The following is a 16,839-nucleotide window of genomic DNA, read 5'->3' on the forward strand; positions in this document are numbered from 1 at the left end:
ATCCCTTTAATCCAGATGAACGTACCACACAAAAACATCAATAAATGACATTTCCCTCACGTCTGCCTTACATCAGCACCATTTGTAAAATGTTGTTTTATTTTTCATTTTTCATGGAAACTATGAAACTCGGATCAAAGTATCATTAGAGTGTAATTTGCATAATCTTCCTAATTCTTTCTCGAGACCATAGACCATCTATGGTTGTAGTGACTATCTTGACGCCACTGGCATTTTCCACTGACGCACTGCCGAGCAAGGCTGTCAGTGTCGGGGATCGGTTACAGACGCTGCTCACTCTGTACTGAGTGGTGACTGAATCTGTGCTGGCCGCAACTCTATGACTGAAAGACGGAGGAATAAAGTTAATTTCCTCACTTTAGCCAGGCTTTCAGAACGTCTTCAAAAGGCTATCAACCTACAGATTAATATATCTACTCAGTTGTTTTTTTTTACTTTAGCGGTACCGTTCCCTTTAAGTGTAGTTTGAGCATGCTGCAGGGCTCAGAAGGAAGGGGAGGTGGCATTTGCCTTTTGGAGTGTGGATTTTATTGGATTGTTATTTTTGGAGTTATGTTGCGGAGTTATGTTTTATGTTATGGAAACTCTATTTTTGTTGACACATGACAGATCTGAGTAGGGACTTGTTTTTAGTGGAATGAGTTGAAGTTTTTATTGCTGCAATTTCTGGGGCATAATATTTTTTAAACACTTTTTATTCCAATTTTGACAAACAAAATAAACAGCAATTCAGGAAATGTCTAATTTTTTTTTACTACATTTTACTCTGTCCATCGCTGTACATACGCTGTCATTTTATCACCATAAACGTGATAAGAACACTTTATTCTTCGAGTCAGTACAATTGCAGCGATGCCTGGGTTATGTAGAATTTTAATTTTGCTATGTTTGCATGCTAAAAAAATGATTTACATAAATATCTTTGTTATTGCATCGCCATATTTTGAGAGCTATAACTTTTTTATTTTTCCCCTGAAGAAGCTGTGTAATGGGGCTTGTTTTCTGTGGGATGAGATTTTATTCATACCAATTAGGACTATATAACATATTTTGATTCCTTTTTTTTCAACTTTTGGGTGGCAGAGTGAACAAATCAAGCAATTGGTAAATAGTTTTTATTCTCTTTTTTTCATGCTATTCACTGTGCGGTAAAATTGATAAGAAAACATTACCATTTGGTTCAGTACGATCGTAGAGATACCACATGTATATAGTTTGTTTTGCTTCTTTTACACATTAAAATCATGTTATTACAAATTACAATTTGCTTTTCCATGATCACACTTAATTTTTTTACTTTTTTTTTTCCAGGAGAGCTATATAAGGGCTTGTTTTTGCAAGATGATGACTTTTTAGACAATTTTTGAATTTTTTTAGCACTTTTTATTGTTTTTCATGTCAGTATGAAGAAAAAGCTATATTTTTGGCAAGCTTATTTTTTACGATGTTCACCTAATGGGATAAATAATATAATAATTTTCCAGATTCATTCTGAATACCAATTATGTGTCCTTTTTTTTTTGTTACTTTTGTTTTTACAGAAAAACAGCGTATTTACTTGGAAAACATTTTTCTTTGTTTTCTCTACTTTCCCTTTTATTTTTTCACATTTTTACAAACTATATTTTACTTTTTTTCTTACTTAGTCCCAGTATGGGACATCAACTTTCACTGACCTGATCACTGGTCTAATACTTTTACATTAAGGGGTATTAGACCTGTCAGACTCAAACAGGTAGAAGACGTGTCAGGTCCTGCTCACGGCAGGACCTTAAAGGCCACCATAGTTAGGTGATCCCATGGCCATTGGTCACCATGGAGACTATTCTGCCTTCAGGCACGCTGACACGATGTGCAATCCAGCATACAGTATAAACCACAGCTCTGTCTTCCAAAATAAGCAGACTGTTCTCTATAGTCTAACTTGTTTATTTGTGAAGAGTATAGAATATGCGCGGTAAAACTACAAGGAATACAAATAACATGCATAAGTATTGGGCAGATGATCATAGCTAACACAATCACAGAAGTGTACATTGAGATGCAAACATTACATAGGAATACATTAGTTTATGATTACATTTACTGAGAACTGGCAACTAAAGGGTTAATGACATCTATTGGCTGCTAGACAGTAAATAACACCTCTCTGAATCACTGCATTGCAAGAAAGATTAAGCTTACCAGATATGCTTTAGTCGGGTAGTGACTCAAGTAGAGAAGTTGCAGGAAAAACAAAGGTTACACAGGAGGACAAAATAACATGTGCATCCTATGAGATCCACATAAGCAAAATGGCCCTTCATCCCAGAATACATTGCTTCCTTCCCACAAAGCACTGCTTTAATCCCATAGTGCATTGCTTCTGTTAAAGTCACAGGCTTTATAATGCTATTGAAGACACTGCTATAAATTCAGCCACCACTAGATGGTGCTATAATTAACCTAGCGATAATAAAACATTCTTTGTCCTATTAAGAGGGCAGAACAGAGACCATTGTCACACCGTGATCGTAATCACGATGTACCAGTCCGGACAAGATCATCACGTCATACATGTACGCGCCTCCCGATGCGCCGTGCATGTATGCATTGAAAAAAAACATAATGTGTAGAATATTAATTTTTTTTTTAATTTGAAGAGCATTCAGTTCCAGTCAAAGAAATTTACTCATCTCTACTGTTATACTGTGTCCAAGTGGTACAATAGGAAATACAATAGGGATTTTTTAAGGAATTATCGATTTATTGGTAATTTTTATACATGTTTTATTCATTAGTAATAATAAAACTTTTTTTAAACTTACTCAAATTACAAACAATGTATAGACAATTTAACATTTGTAGCATTGAAGGGATTTCTGCAGCACTGATTCACTGTGGAGTTAAGAAGACTATTATATTAAGACTAGAAGAGTCATTCCTTGAGGAAGAAAAATGCGTGCGTGTAGTACCATTTCACAGCCATTAGAGGCCCTCACAGAGCTAAGTATGACGTCATCCGCTCAGGACCCTGCTGCTTCATGCACACAGACTGTGTTACCAGCCGGGTGAGAGTCTTGATACTAGGATCTGTCATATTCAACTAACACTGCCTGAAAAACTAACAGTAATCAGATTACCTCCATGGATTTTACATTTTGTACCAGATGTACACTTCATATATAACTATAGCAGGGGATCAACACGGCCTTGGAGTGCAGAACAGCTACTATTAAAAGGCCATTCCCATTATTATTAGACCTGTATTTTGTTATTTTCTGCCCGTTAGATCGATTTACTTGGGCTGGATATATACAAGTGAACTTGCTGTACTAGCTAGTTTATGAGTCTACCTAAATATATACAGTATGTTTCAGTATAGCCAAGGGTTGGTAATTTTTTCGATGTCCTTAGGGTTCAGTAAAGCCATGTTCTCACGTTCAGTATTTGGTCAGTATTCCCTTACTGTATATGTCTATATTTAAAAAAAAAATTATGTCTCTTGGAAGAAGGGGAAGAAAATAAACTAAAAATGGCCCCAAAGTTTTTTCCTTTTTAAACTGTCGTGATTGTTATTCGTTAGGCTGGTTTCACATTAGCGCTTTTTAAGCGCACGCACGGCCGGGAGTAGCTCCGCCCCCGAGCCGGCTCTCTGCCCGGCGTGCCCGCCCCTTGCTTGTAGCGCCGCCTCCTAGCGGACAGCGGCGCCTGCGATCGGCGCACCCTATCTTTAGCATAGGGTGCGCAGATCGTGCGCAGGCCGTGCGCTAGTTGCGCTTTGACCTGCGCTGCGCACTTTTGACGGTGCGCCATGCGCGCCAAAATCCGAAAAGTTCGATTTTGGCGCGCACGGCGCACCGTCAAAAGTGCGCAGCGCAGGTCAAAGCGCAACTAGCGCACGGCCTGCGCACGATCTGCGCACCCTATGCTAAAGATAGGGTGCGCCGATCGCAGGCGCCGCTGTCCGCTAGGAGGCGGCGCTACAAGCAAGGGGCGGGCACGCCGGGCAGAGAGCCGGCTCAGGGGCGGAGCTACCCCCGGCCGTGCGTGCGCTTAAAAAGCGCTAATGTGAAACCAGCCTTATTTGATTATTTTTGCTCTTAACTTTTGGATGTTTTTTCAGACATTATGCCATATGCCATAACATCTATTAGGGAGATTATAAGACTAATAGGTGAGAAAATTAGTTGTGAACTAAACAGTGATTGATTAGCTTACAGAATTGGGAGAAGGTGCATAAGCAGACAAAGGAGACTACAGCAATCCATCCTGATGAAGGGGCAATCCAAAACACGCAGATGTTTTTTAACTTTGTAATAGATTAATACATTTTTATCACTCTCTGTGAGTCGTATCATCCTTCAAATACATCATTTTGGTTGGGATTCAGAAGAAGTGCTAGGATGAGAGGGGGGATATTGGGATTTAACACCCCTCATAGGGTAACTATCGTCTCAACATGGTTTGCATATCCACAGTCCATTTTTGCTTTGTCAGATGATGCTCCTGTTTTTTGTTCGTTTATGTTTGACCACACGGGGTCCAGAGTAGCAGCAGGCTGACTAAAAATTTTGTTTGGATTTATGTTAGTGGCAGGGTTGCCACTCACAAAATGTAAGTATTTTTCCTTGTTACCAATATCCCACTTTTTTGTGTTCAATAAAGTCCATTTTTTCAGTTTGTTGTCCCTTTTTCTTTATGGTAGATCATCAATATGACGTCGGTGGGTGTGCATCACCTGGTGTTGGCGGGTCACTCGCCCCTCCGTGCTCGGTCGCATCGGCGGACTCTCATCGCTACAGTACTGACAAACAAGTGGATGCTAAATGTGGTTCAGGTATACTGAGACTCAGAAGGGAGGGGTACATTTGGATTTGGCAGCACAGAATTCACTGGATTTCTTCTGAGGTTCGAGGAGCCATTTCACTTTTTCCAGAGCCTTTGTGATACCAGTAATGAGGAAGCTCCCTATATTTCCGATAACAGATGACGGACCTGAGTGGGAGCATTTTTTGTGGATTGAGTTGAAGCTTTTATTAGGAACATTCTACATAACATTTTGGATCACATTTATCGTGCGCTCTATGCTGAGTATTTACATCAGGGTTTCCATCTAAATCTCCAAATGACATGATTCAGATGACACCTCTGAGGGATCCATTCACTATAATGAGGCAGCAGTGTTACTCTGGACTCCGTCCGGTCTCTGTTCAGCGTTGTACTTTTTTTCAGAGGTGCACAAAGCTGCATTGGACCGAGCTTTTATGAACCTTTAAAAAGACAGACACCCTGGGATCATAGGTCAGATGGCGTCCGCAGTGTCTCCATCTCCCTCATTATAGGGAATCTTCTGCTGGATGTTCCATCTGAATCACATATTTCAGAGATTCTCACACAAACCTCAGTGTAAGCGCTCAGCGTAGAGTGCAGGATAAATGTGAGCCAAGGCTTACTATGTTTTTTTTGAGGCAGAATAAATAAATCAACAGTATTGATGAGCGAGTATACTCGTTACTCAAGAATTCCCGAGCATGCTCTGGTGATCTCCAAGTATTTGGATATGCTCGAAGATTTAGTTTCTGTCGCCGTAGCTGCATGATTTGCGGCTGCTAGACAGCCTGAATACATGTGGGGATTTCCTAACAAGCAGGCAATCCCCATATGTATTCAGACTGGCTAGCAGCCACAAATCATGCAGCTACGGTGACAGAAACTAAATCTCCGAGCACATTCAAATACTCGGAGATCACCCGAGCATGCTCAGGAAATCTCGAGTAACGAGTATACTGACTCATCACTAATCAACAGCAAGAATTGTTTTTATTTATTTTTACACCGTTTCTTGTGCGGTGTCATGGATTTGACAACTTTATTTTTTTCGATTCGTTGCAGCTACAACTTTATGTTGCTTATTTATGTTTGACTACGATCACACACGAAAAACACTTTTTTTTTGCATCGCCATATTTAGAGAGCTATTGTTTTTCTTTATTTCTGCAGACATCATGCGAGGGCTTGGGCAATTCAGGAGCAGGTTTTTTTTTCAAGCCGATCACCGTGTGGTAAAAGTGATAAGAAAGCTTTATTCTTCGGATCAGTACGATTACAGCATTACCACATTTATATCTTGCATTTAGGTATTGCTACTTTTACACAAAAAATATTTTATAAAAAAAAAAATTGTTTTTGCATTGCCATATAGCTGTATGGCAGCTTGTTTTTTGAGAGACAAGATGACGTTTTCAACTGTACCATTTTTATTTACGTTCCACTTTTTGTTCGATGGTATGATGAAAAAAACAGGGTTTTTTGTTTTTTTTTACATGTTTTTGATTTTTTTTATGGTGTTCACTGAAGGGATTAACTAGTGGGACATTTTTATACATCATGTCAATCTGTACTCGGTGATACCAAACATGTGTGCTTATTTTTGTTTCAGGAAAGATATATATCTTTGTACTGTGTTAGCCAGTAGATAGAAGTATATTTAGAATTGAGAGTCCTCAGTGGTTGATACCTTTTAATTGCTAACTGAAAAGATGGTAACACATTGCAAGCTTTTGAGACTACTCAGGTCTCTTCATCAGGCTAGACTAATACAACATCTGAACAATTTATACACAAGACAAAACAGAAATAACACAATAGATAAGACAAGTGATGTGAAGCAGAATTGTCATTATGGGAGAGGGTTAAACATAAATATTGGAGCAGTTCATAGATAAGGAGCCTGAAAGTTTTATTGCCCTCTGATGGGGTCTAGTTCTGTGTTGTGATGACCCCAGAAGGTCTGAAGAGCAAATTCCTTAATTGATGTAAAAAGACATAAATCCATGTGACACATTCATTCCTGCACTGAATGTGTTGAAAGTTTTCATAGATTTGTACTTCAAGATTCTTCTCTCTCTCTGAGACTTGAAGTTACCTTTTAATACAAGTAATTTAATGTCCATCATGCTATGACCGGGGATGCAAAAATGTTTTGCCACAGATAGATCCATTCTTTTTTCTCTTATTGTGTGACGATGAGAATGCATCCTTGTTCTCAGTTTTTGCCCTGTCTCCCCCACATACAGACCTCCAGTTGGACATTTAGTACAAATAATTAAGTACACCACATTAGATGTGGATCACAATGTGTCAGTTTGTGGTCTGAGCATCCTGGAACTTACTGGCTACCAGGAACTTACTGGCTACCATACCTCTGTGAAACCGGACTCATCTCCATTTACATATGGAGCATCTTATAGGGCCAATTACATATGGAGCATTTTATGGGGCCAATTACATATGGAGCAGTATATGGGACCAATTACATATGGAGTATCTTATGGGGCCAATTATATATGGAGCACTATATGGGCATGATTCTGTTTGGAGCAATATATGGGGCCCACCATATACTGGAGCATTATATGCTGAACCATAAGATATACCATATGGAGCATTATATGGGGCCCATTCTGTATGGAGCATTATATGGGGCTCATTATACTGTATGGAGCACTATATATGGCTCATTATTCTGTATGGAGCAATATATGGGGCCCATCATATACTGTATAGAGCACTATGTGGTGCCCATAATACTGTATGGAGCAATATATGGTGCATTTTATTCTGTATGGCGCACTATGTGGTACCTATAATACTGTATGGAGGACTATACTGTCCAGTTTCTGAGCTATAGATATCACTCATGTAATGTAAGTAGTAAGTGAAATCTAAAGGGGCCCACTGAGACTCTTTTGCCCAGGGCCCATGAAAACCTGGAGCTAGCTAACAGGCCGGCCCTGATACTGGTAACGCCTCCTTTACACATTAAGAGAAAATAAGCTCTGGAGGCAAATTCCCAGGGAGATCTGTGTCTAAACAATAGATCCCCACAGCCCACATACTTTTACATATAAGAAAAATGTTGATTTCTCATGAATAATCATCGTTTCACAGATAAGGCATCATTCTATTCCACCCTCTATCTCTTGCATTTTAACTTCAACCAACTGTCACACGATGCCTTCTTTTGGCTGGTTGTGAGGAAAAAACTTGAGAGAAAATTTTTTTGATGGAAATTAAATTACATCCAGCGTAGCTTCACAAGTTCAAAAGTGCAATATTCAAAGTATATGAAATCATTTTAGTCAAATCGTGCAGAGGTCTTTGATGATTTTGTATCATTTGTCTTCATATATCACAGTTTGCAATCCTCTTAACACTCTGAGAAAATGACGGTAATAAAGTGTTGTAATACTATATAAAAAGAGACAAGCCTAATAATGCAATATTACAGCAGGGATTCATAGATAAAGTAGTTGACTTTCTCGTTCTGTGAGTCCACTTAAGGATAATAAAGGAACCTCTCTTTGTATTACTTCATTCATGTGAGTCTAATATTGGCTAGAAAATGCAGGAACAGTTATCATTTTATCTGAGCCGTAAATGGGACAGCACATCACAGCCGGCATACACAATAGATTGGAAGAATGTAGACGTAGCCTCACTTGGTCATTTCATAATTACATACACATTATCACTTTTATATCGAAGAATAATAATAATTCTTTCATATCGGCACAACTAATGCTTGACTTGCTAGTAGAACAGAATAAGAGTTTGTAACATTAAAACTTTGCTTGCTGCCTCAACTGTCAGCATGATTTGGACACCATTATCCTAATTTCTACAAAACTTTTAAAAAGTGGCCATTACAAAATTAATTTCTTAGGCTAAGGGAACATAGCATATTTTGCCGCTATGGCATGTATATGCGGAAGAGGTATTTGTCCAACAGGGACCACAGTCGGGATAGTTCCCACAGCATCCACACATTCTAAAATGTTTTTGCAGTAGCCCTTTGTATAGGAACATGTAGTCTGCCGAGCTTTCTCATACAGTTAAATAACGGGCATAGATAAGATGTAATGTGCACTTACCTGAGGCTACGGTCACACACTCGGTATTTATTCAGTATTTTACCTCAGTATGTGTAAGCCAAAACCAGGAGTGGAACAATGAGAGGAAAAGTATAATAGAAACACGTCCCCACTTCTGGATTTATCACCCACTCCTGGTTTTGGCTTACAAATACTGAGGTAAAATACTGACCAAATACTGAATGTGTGACCGGGGCCTTATGGGGAGTCTGTCAGCACAAAATGACTGTTCAAACCAAGACCTTGATCTTGTAGGTGATATAGCCCTAGTAAAAATCATATCTTTAGTGTCCAAATCTATTGCTGCATTTGAGAGAAACTTTGATTTATTCAAATATGCTAAAGGTTTTGCTCAATGCTCGTCAAAGTGCACCTGCCTTTCCATCTACTTGTTTTCTATCTCCTCGCTAGTATAACCTGTTGGATGCAGCAACTAGTAATGAGAGGATCGTTTCAAGTTCCAATTACAGCGGATGTCATTAAAAGATGAAGTTATGTGCCAGTAATTGAATAGTCCCTATTATACCCTGGGTCTCTATAGACACTAGAGCATAATAAGCATACAGTACAATGTAAAGAAAGAAAAAAACATAACACTCACTTCCTGACTTACCTCACCTCCATGCCTGCCCAGTTGGCTGCCGTCTGGTCCTCAGGGCCTCCTCTTTCAGCTGTCAGGCGGCCTTATCTGCATGTTCTTCACTATAGGCTGGTACTTCCGGCTGTGACCAGGCCTTAGGGGTCACTGTGCTTTGACCTTCAAAGCCTGGATGTTGCCAGAAGCCCCAGCTTATAGCAAAAAAATGTAAAAGAGCGTAATGGCTGAAATAAAGAGGCCCTGAGGACCGAACGGTGAGCATGAGGGCGACCGGATGGGGGAGTGGTGAGGTGTTATTTTTTATTTTTACATTTGCCTGCCTTAATGGTTCACCAAAATAGTGTCTGGGCATTTAAAAAAAAAATACATGTGAATCGAATAGCAAAATGTTCAAATTCAGGAAATTTGACTTAAACTCTTTGCAATCTTAAAACACAATATAGACCCTTTGAGGGACTATCTGCTACTGATTATATCCAGATGAGCACAACTTTCAGCCATTGCCAAGCGGAGCGTAATACATGTGATAAAATATGTTTGAAACATAGATTGAGCTAACAAAACGAAATATTACTAAAAATTGAAAAATGCAAGATTGGCGAAGTTAAACATATGAAAGTGCAAATAAAGCTGAGATTTATAGCAGTCACAGGGTGTGTGCTATGTAATATTCTTGTTAGGTACTGAAGACCTGGACAGAACGTTTTTCCTATAAATTTGTAACATCCACAAAGTATCGATTAACCTGCAACTGATTCATGTACGTTCTCCGAGGATGTCCTATATATGTCCACACTTGGTGTCTCTCATGTGTATATTACAAGGCGCGGAAATCTCTCAAGGAACTGCATTCCACACAATCCAATCTCAGTATGACTTGCTGGGAGATGATGGCACAACATGAAACAATTATTTCCCTACTTGGGTGTGTCCTGTATTGTCATGCTGAGAAATGACCTCTCTTTAGACACTACTAGTTTTGCTTTTGTTTCTGATTATCAAGAAAAAAAAGTTTACCAAAGAAACACACCCAGCGAAATAACTTCCCCTTCAGGTTGTTTTCATTTTTCCTTCATGTAATGAAATTCATGAAGATCAGCTATACTAAGCCGGAAGCTAGTGTCCCTTGTTTGCTTCATTTACTTTTATTGTGCAACTGTGAACTGTACAGAAACATCAACGCTGAAGTCTGGCGAAAACCGTCCTGTGCTTATCACATAGTTCTCAAAAGCTGCCAGTAGACATTAGGAATACGCATGTCAGCGGATACCCTGACAATGTAACGTAGATGATATTCTCCAAACTGACTCTTCTGATTTCTGCCAGGAGACTTTGACCGCAGCTTGTTTTGACCTCCATAGAGACGAATGCATCCGTAAAGCTCACTGTAGACATAGAATAACGGTGACCAGATGTTACGCACTGACACACACTTGGCCTGACCATAGTTGTGGGTTTATTAAAATACAGGCGAGACTATTTGCTGCAATTTTGACATTCGCTTTGATTGCAGCAAAACTAGAAAAAATGTTAAAATTTGCCATTTTCATTACCGTAACTTAATATCTGCTGACAAGAAGTGGGAAAGCCAACATGTTTAATTTCTTGCTACTTCTATGGCATCAACTTATTCCAAAAGCAGAGGAAACATACAAACAGAAAATCAAAATTCCTTGGAAATGTCCTGGATGCTATAAGAGAATCACTGGTTGGTCTCCGCTTTTCCTGAAAAAAAAATCAGCTGTTGGATGTTTGTTTGGAAAACGGATTGCTGTGGCACATTGCGAAAGGGTTGGAGATAACCTCTATGAAGAGAAATTGACTACCACTAAAAACATCAAGCTGTAATGTGTGTACATGAGGAATAACACTAATTCTGGTAATTACATGACTTGGATCCTGTATTATTTCATTCACAGTAGGGACATAGGCACCAAGATCAATGTTCACTTCCAGGCACTAGCATTTGGGATATAAGCACAAAGAACATTTACTTCCCATAGACAATAAACATCTGGGTTCTCCATATTATTATTATTATTATCATTTATTATTATAGCGCCATTTATTCCATGGTGCTTTACATGTATATTCTACGCAGTAGTGATGTTCTAAAATGTCACTGCATAGTAGAGCACATAGCTTCCTAAGATTGTGCAACTTCAGGATTGGGGAGCTGGTTGCAAGACATAGACTCACCATAGAGAAGGCAGGGATCGTTTGTTGCCCTCTCTACATTCCCTATCACTATATACATGGCAATAGACATCGCTAAAATCGCTTCCTCCTCCAGACTCAGAAATCATGTGATCACTGGGCTCAGGGAGGAAACTGGAGCAGCCGGGTCCTAGGAGACCAAGTCAACAATGCTAGTCAGCAGGGTTAATTTCCACTGTAACTGGAGCTAATACAGCAGCCCCAGTAACAAAGGTAATCAGATTTAAAAAAAAAAAAAAAAGAGAAAAAGTATATTTAAAGTGTTGCACAGCACCAAAAATGTCCTTTGTTAAGATCTATCTTTATACCAAAAGCACTTTTGTAATTAGCTTTATTATAAAATACCCTAAACTTCTAACTATCTAGCTAATCTATGTGTTTTTTTTTTTATTTCCCTTCCGGGACATTTCCATAGCTCCCAAGCATCCCGGATATGGTGGGACAGTCCCATTTTCGACTGCCTTTCCCGCTGTCCCGAGCAGGACTCTATTTGTCCTACACTGCAGGGAGATAACCACACGCCCCCGCAGCACCAACCCATCCTCACCCTGCCAGAGACCGTCACCCCCCCCCCCACAGCACTCCCCACAGCCTGCGATGACTGGCTAGACTCTTGCTTCTGTCCGCCCAGGACCTGTGATGAGGTCACATGAGGGGAGGAGTCAGGGTCACATGATCAGGGGCTCGGTGTGTCTGCAGGACTCTGCTGTGCTGGTTGTCATGATGCTGGTGAGGGGAAGTTTATGTGTGAGGTCAGGAGGGGTTTACAGGGTGGATGTAGCAGAGTCGTGTGTGTATGGGGTGTACGGAGCGGAGCCACGTGTGTATGGAGTGTAGGCATGTGTGTGTACGCGGTATACTGAGCGGAGCCATGTGTGTATGAGCTGTACAGAGTGGAGCCATGTGTGTGTGCGAGGTATATGGAGCGGAGGCTTGTGTATGAGGTGTACGGAGCAGAGCCGTGTGTGTGTGTACGGAGCGGAGTTACTTGTGTACGAGGTGTACGGAGCGAAGCCGTGTGTGTACAAGGTATATGGAGCGCAGCCATATGTATATGGAGCAGAGCCATGTGTGTGTACGAGGTATACGGAGTGGAGCCGTGTGTGTACGAGGTATACGGAGCGGAGCCACGTGTGTGTACGAGGTATACGGAGCGGAGCCACGTGTGTGTACGAGGTATACGGAGCGGAGCCACGTGTGTGTACGAGGTATACGGAGCGGAGCCACGTGTGTGTACGAGGTACACGGAGCGGAGCCACGTGTGTGTACGAGGTACACAGAGCGGAGCCACGTGTGTGAACGAGGAATACAGAGCGGAGCCACGTGTGTGAACGAGGAATACAGAGCGGAGCCACGTGTGTGAACGAGGAATACAGAGCGGAGCCACGTGTGTGTGCGCGAGGTATACAGAGCGGAGCCACGTGTGTGTAAGAGGTATACAGAGCGGAGCCACATGTGTGTATGAGGTTTATGCAGCTGAGCCGCGCGTGTACGAGGTTTATGCAGCTGAGCCGCAAGTGTACGAGGTTTATGCAGCTGAGTCGTGCGCATACGAAGTGTACGGAGTAGAGCCACGTGTGTATGAGGTGTATGGAGCGGAGCCGTGTGCGTATGAGGTGTATGGAGTGGAGCCACTTGTGTATGAGGTGTATGGAGTGGAGCTGCGTGTGTATGAGGTGTATAGAGCGGAACCGCGTGTGTACAAGGTGTATAGAGCGGAGCCGCATGTGTACGAGGTGTATAGAGCGGAGCCGTGTGTGTACGAAGCGGAGCCACGTGTGTATGAGGTGTACAGAGCGGAGCCGTGTGTGTGTACGAGGTGTGCGGAGCGGAGTCATGTGTTTACAAGGTGTATGGAACGGAGTCCTGTGTGTACAAAGTGTATGGAGCGGAGCCTTGTGTATGAGGTGTACGGAGCAGAGCCGTGTGTGTGTGTACAGAGCGGAGTTACTTGTGTACGAGGTGTACGGAGCGAAGCCGTGTGTGTACAAGGTATATGGAGCGCAGCCATATGTATATGGAGCAGAGCCATGTGTGTGTACGAGGTATACGGAGCGGAGCCACGTGTGTGTACGAGGTATACGGAGCGGAGCCACGTGTGTGTACGAGGTACACGGAGCGGAGCCACGTGTGTGTACGAGGTACACGGAGCGGAGCCACGTGTGTACGAGGTACACGGAGCGGAGCCACGTGTGTGAACGAGGTACACGGAGCGGAGCCACGTGTGTGAACGAGGTACACAGAGCGGAGCCACGTGTGTGTGAACGAGGTACACAGAGCGGAGCCACGTGTGTGTGCGCGAGGTATACAGAGCGGAGCCACGTGTGTGTGCGCGAGGTATACAGAGCGGAGCCACATGTGTGTATGAGGTTTATGCAGCTGAGCCGCGCGTGTACGAGGTTTATGCAGCTGAGCCGCACGTGTACGAGGTTTATGCAGCTGAGTCGTGCGCATACGAAGTGTACGGAGTAGAGCCACGTGTGTATGAGGTGTATGGAGTGGAGCCACTTGTGTATGAGGTGTATGGAGTGGAGCTGCGTGTGTATGAGGTGTATAGAGCGGAGCCGCGTGTGTACGAGGTGTATGGTGCGGAACCGCGTGTGTACGAGGTGTATAGAGCGGAGCCGCATGTGTACGAGGTGTATAGAGCGGAGCCGTGTGTGTACGAAGCGGAGCCACGTGTGTATGAGGTGTACAGAGCGGAGCCGTGTGTGTGTACGAGGTGTGCGGAGCGGAGTCATGTGTTTACAAGGTGTATGGAACGGAGTCCTGTGTGTACAAAGTGTATGGAGCTGAGCCGTGTGTTTACGGAGCGGAGCAGAGCCATGTGTGTAAAGGGTGTACGGAGTGGAGCCACGTGTGTATGGCGCAAAGCCACAAGTGTACAAGGTTTACGGCGTGGAACCATGTGTGTACAAGGTGTACAGAGCGTGGCCGCATGTGTACGATATTTATGGATTGGAGCCGTATGAGAGCGAGGTGTACGGAGTGGAGCTGTGGGTGTATGAGGCATACAAAGCAAAACTATGCGTGTACAAGGTGTATGGTGGGGAGCATTCATACCTCCCAACCGTCCCGGATCCAGCGGGACAGTCCCGATTTTGAGAGAGTCTGTCCCGGCCGGGAGCATACTTTTCTTGCGGACACAGGAGTACACGGCGGAGCCCCAAGGAGCACTTTAAAATTCACATGTGACGTTCCACTAGAAGTGACGTGCTAGAAAATTACCGGAAATTAGGTAATTTCGGGAGGAGATTGTGACGGAACCATGGAGGCACTTCAAGGAATGATTCAGACCCATCACCGTGTCCTCGGACAGCGGGATTGCCTTGGAATCGGGGATGCCGGCCATGTGAGCGGATCATGATATGTCCTGCATCGGGAGGCTCAGGTGGACATTACAATGGGAGCCAGGCTGTATCTTCATAGAATCTTTCTTTCTCTCTTTGTTTCTTTCTCTCTCTGTTCTTTCTTTCTCTCGCTCTCTAATCTTTCTCTTTCTTTCTCTGTTCTTTATTTCTTTCCCCTCTTTGTTTTTTTCTCTTTCTCTGTTCTTTTTTTCTGTCCACTTTCTTTCTCTCTGTTTTTTCTTTCCCCTCTTTCTTTCTCTCTCTGCTCTCTTTCTCTCTGTTCTTTTTTTCGCTCTGTTCTTTCGCTTCCTTTCTCTCTAATCTTTCTCTCTGTTCATTCTTTCCCCTATCTTTCTTTCTCTCTGTTCTCTTTCTTTTCCCTCTTTCTTTCGCTTTGTTCTTTCTTTCTTTCCCCTCTTTGTCTGCTCTTTTTCTTTCCCTCTGTTCTTTATTTCTTTCCCCTCTTTCTTTCTCTGTTCTTTTTTTCCCCCTTTCTTTTTCTTTGTCTCTGTTCTTTCTTCCCACGCTTTCTCTCTCCCTCTCTGTTCTTTCACCTCTTTCTTTTTTTCTCTGTTCTTTCTTTCTCTCTGTTCTCCCTTTCCCCGCTTTCTTTCTCTCTCTCTGTTCTTTCTCTCTCTGCTTTCTTTCTCTCTTTTCCCTCTTCCTTTCTCTGGGTGTGGTTGGGGCATGGACAGGGGTGTGTCTAGCTGTGAAATGGGTGTGGTCGGGACTGGCCTAAAATTTGCTGCTGCGTGCGCTGCAACCTTTGTCCCTCTTTCCCTTCTTCAAAACTTGGGAGTTATGCATTTCATTTGAGAGGAGTCTCAAACAGGATGTCACAGAAGGCCGGGGCTGCAATCACTTCCCTGCAGCTTATCTCACCATGGACCCAAGACATTCTCAGAGGGCATAGATGCAAGAAACTGTAGACTATAACTGCAGCTCTTTCCCCTGATGATGTCCTGTTCCAGGTGGGATGATAGATCCTGCAGGGAAGTGAGTGCAGCCCCAGCCACCTGTGACATCCTGTTTGAGACTCCCCTCAAAGAAAATGTTACAGGAAGTGAATTAAAAGAGCTCTTTTATGGATTAGACAGAGAGGGAGAAGTGTAGGGAATTTAGTAATGAAGCCAATTACAAAAATGGTTAGGGTGCAAAGTAAGATATTTATAAAGAACATGTACTGGACCATCCCTTTAAATGCTGAAATGCCCACTAAGATCTTTTATGATCTTTTAGGGGGCATAATACTGTATGTAAAATAACTGAAAAATAAGGAAGTAGTTTCATAAATAAAAAGCTGGTGAAAAATAAATAAAAACCGCTACGATCCAAATCACTGTTACTAGCCCGCAGCCGTAGTAAAAAAGAAAATCAGATATAAAAAATAATTCTTACATAAAGAGTAACATATTTTAAAACACATTTCTTTTCTCCTTTGTGATCATAAAAAATAACCAGAAATAGTGAAAAATAGACATGTATTTCTTTTCCCACATGAATTGTCTTCTTGCAAAAAAAGGATGAAAATGACAAAAATTAGGCCCCATGTATGACAAAAAAAGATGTAAAAATCAACAGCTCTTTGAACCTAATGCAAGAAAAAAAATAAAATGTACCTGGTCATGAACTGGTTAAATATACAATTAAAAGCAAAAGTTGAGATCAGGGGTCAAAGTGCAGAAAATGTGGTGTTTTTTTCACCTATGTAGGTGCAATGTTTCAGCTACTCAACTAA

General features: G+C 42.0%; 1 long non-coding RNA gene across 1 annotated transcript in view; it reads right to left on the reverse strand.

The window, feature by feature from the left end:
* Positions 1–10,091: 10,091 nt before the first annotated feature.
* Positions 10,092–16,839, reverse strand: part of LOC141052502 (uncharacterized) — a 45,631-nt gene continuing 38,883 nt past the window's right edge. The window contains exon 3 of the long non-coding RNA XR_012220824.1: positions 10,092–11,259. This is a non-coding gene — a long non-coding RNA (uncharacterized lncRNA). The remainder of the gene's footprint in view (positions 11,260–16,839) is intronic.

Source organism: Dendrobates tinctorius, unplaced genomic scaffold (genome assembly GCF_039654945.1).
Source record: "Dendrobates tinctorius isolate UK_male_01 unplaced genomic scaffold, ASM3965494v1 ptg000161l, whole genome shotgun sequence".
In the NCBI taxonomy this organism is placed as follows: domain Eukaryota; kingdom Metazoa; phylum Chordata; class Amphibia; order Anura; family Dendrobatidae; genus Dendrobates; species Dendrobates tinctorius.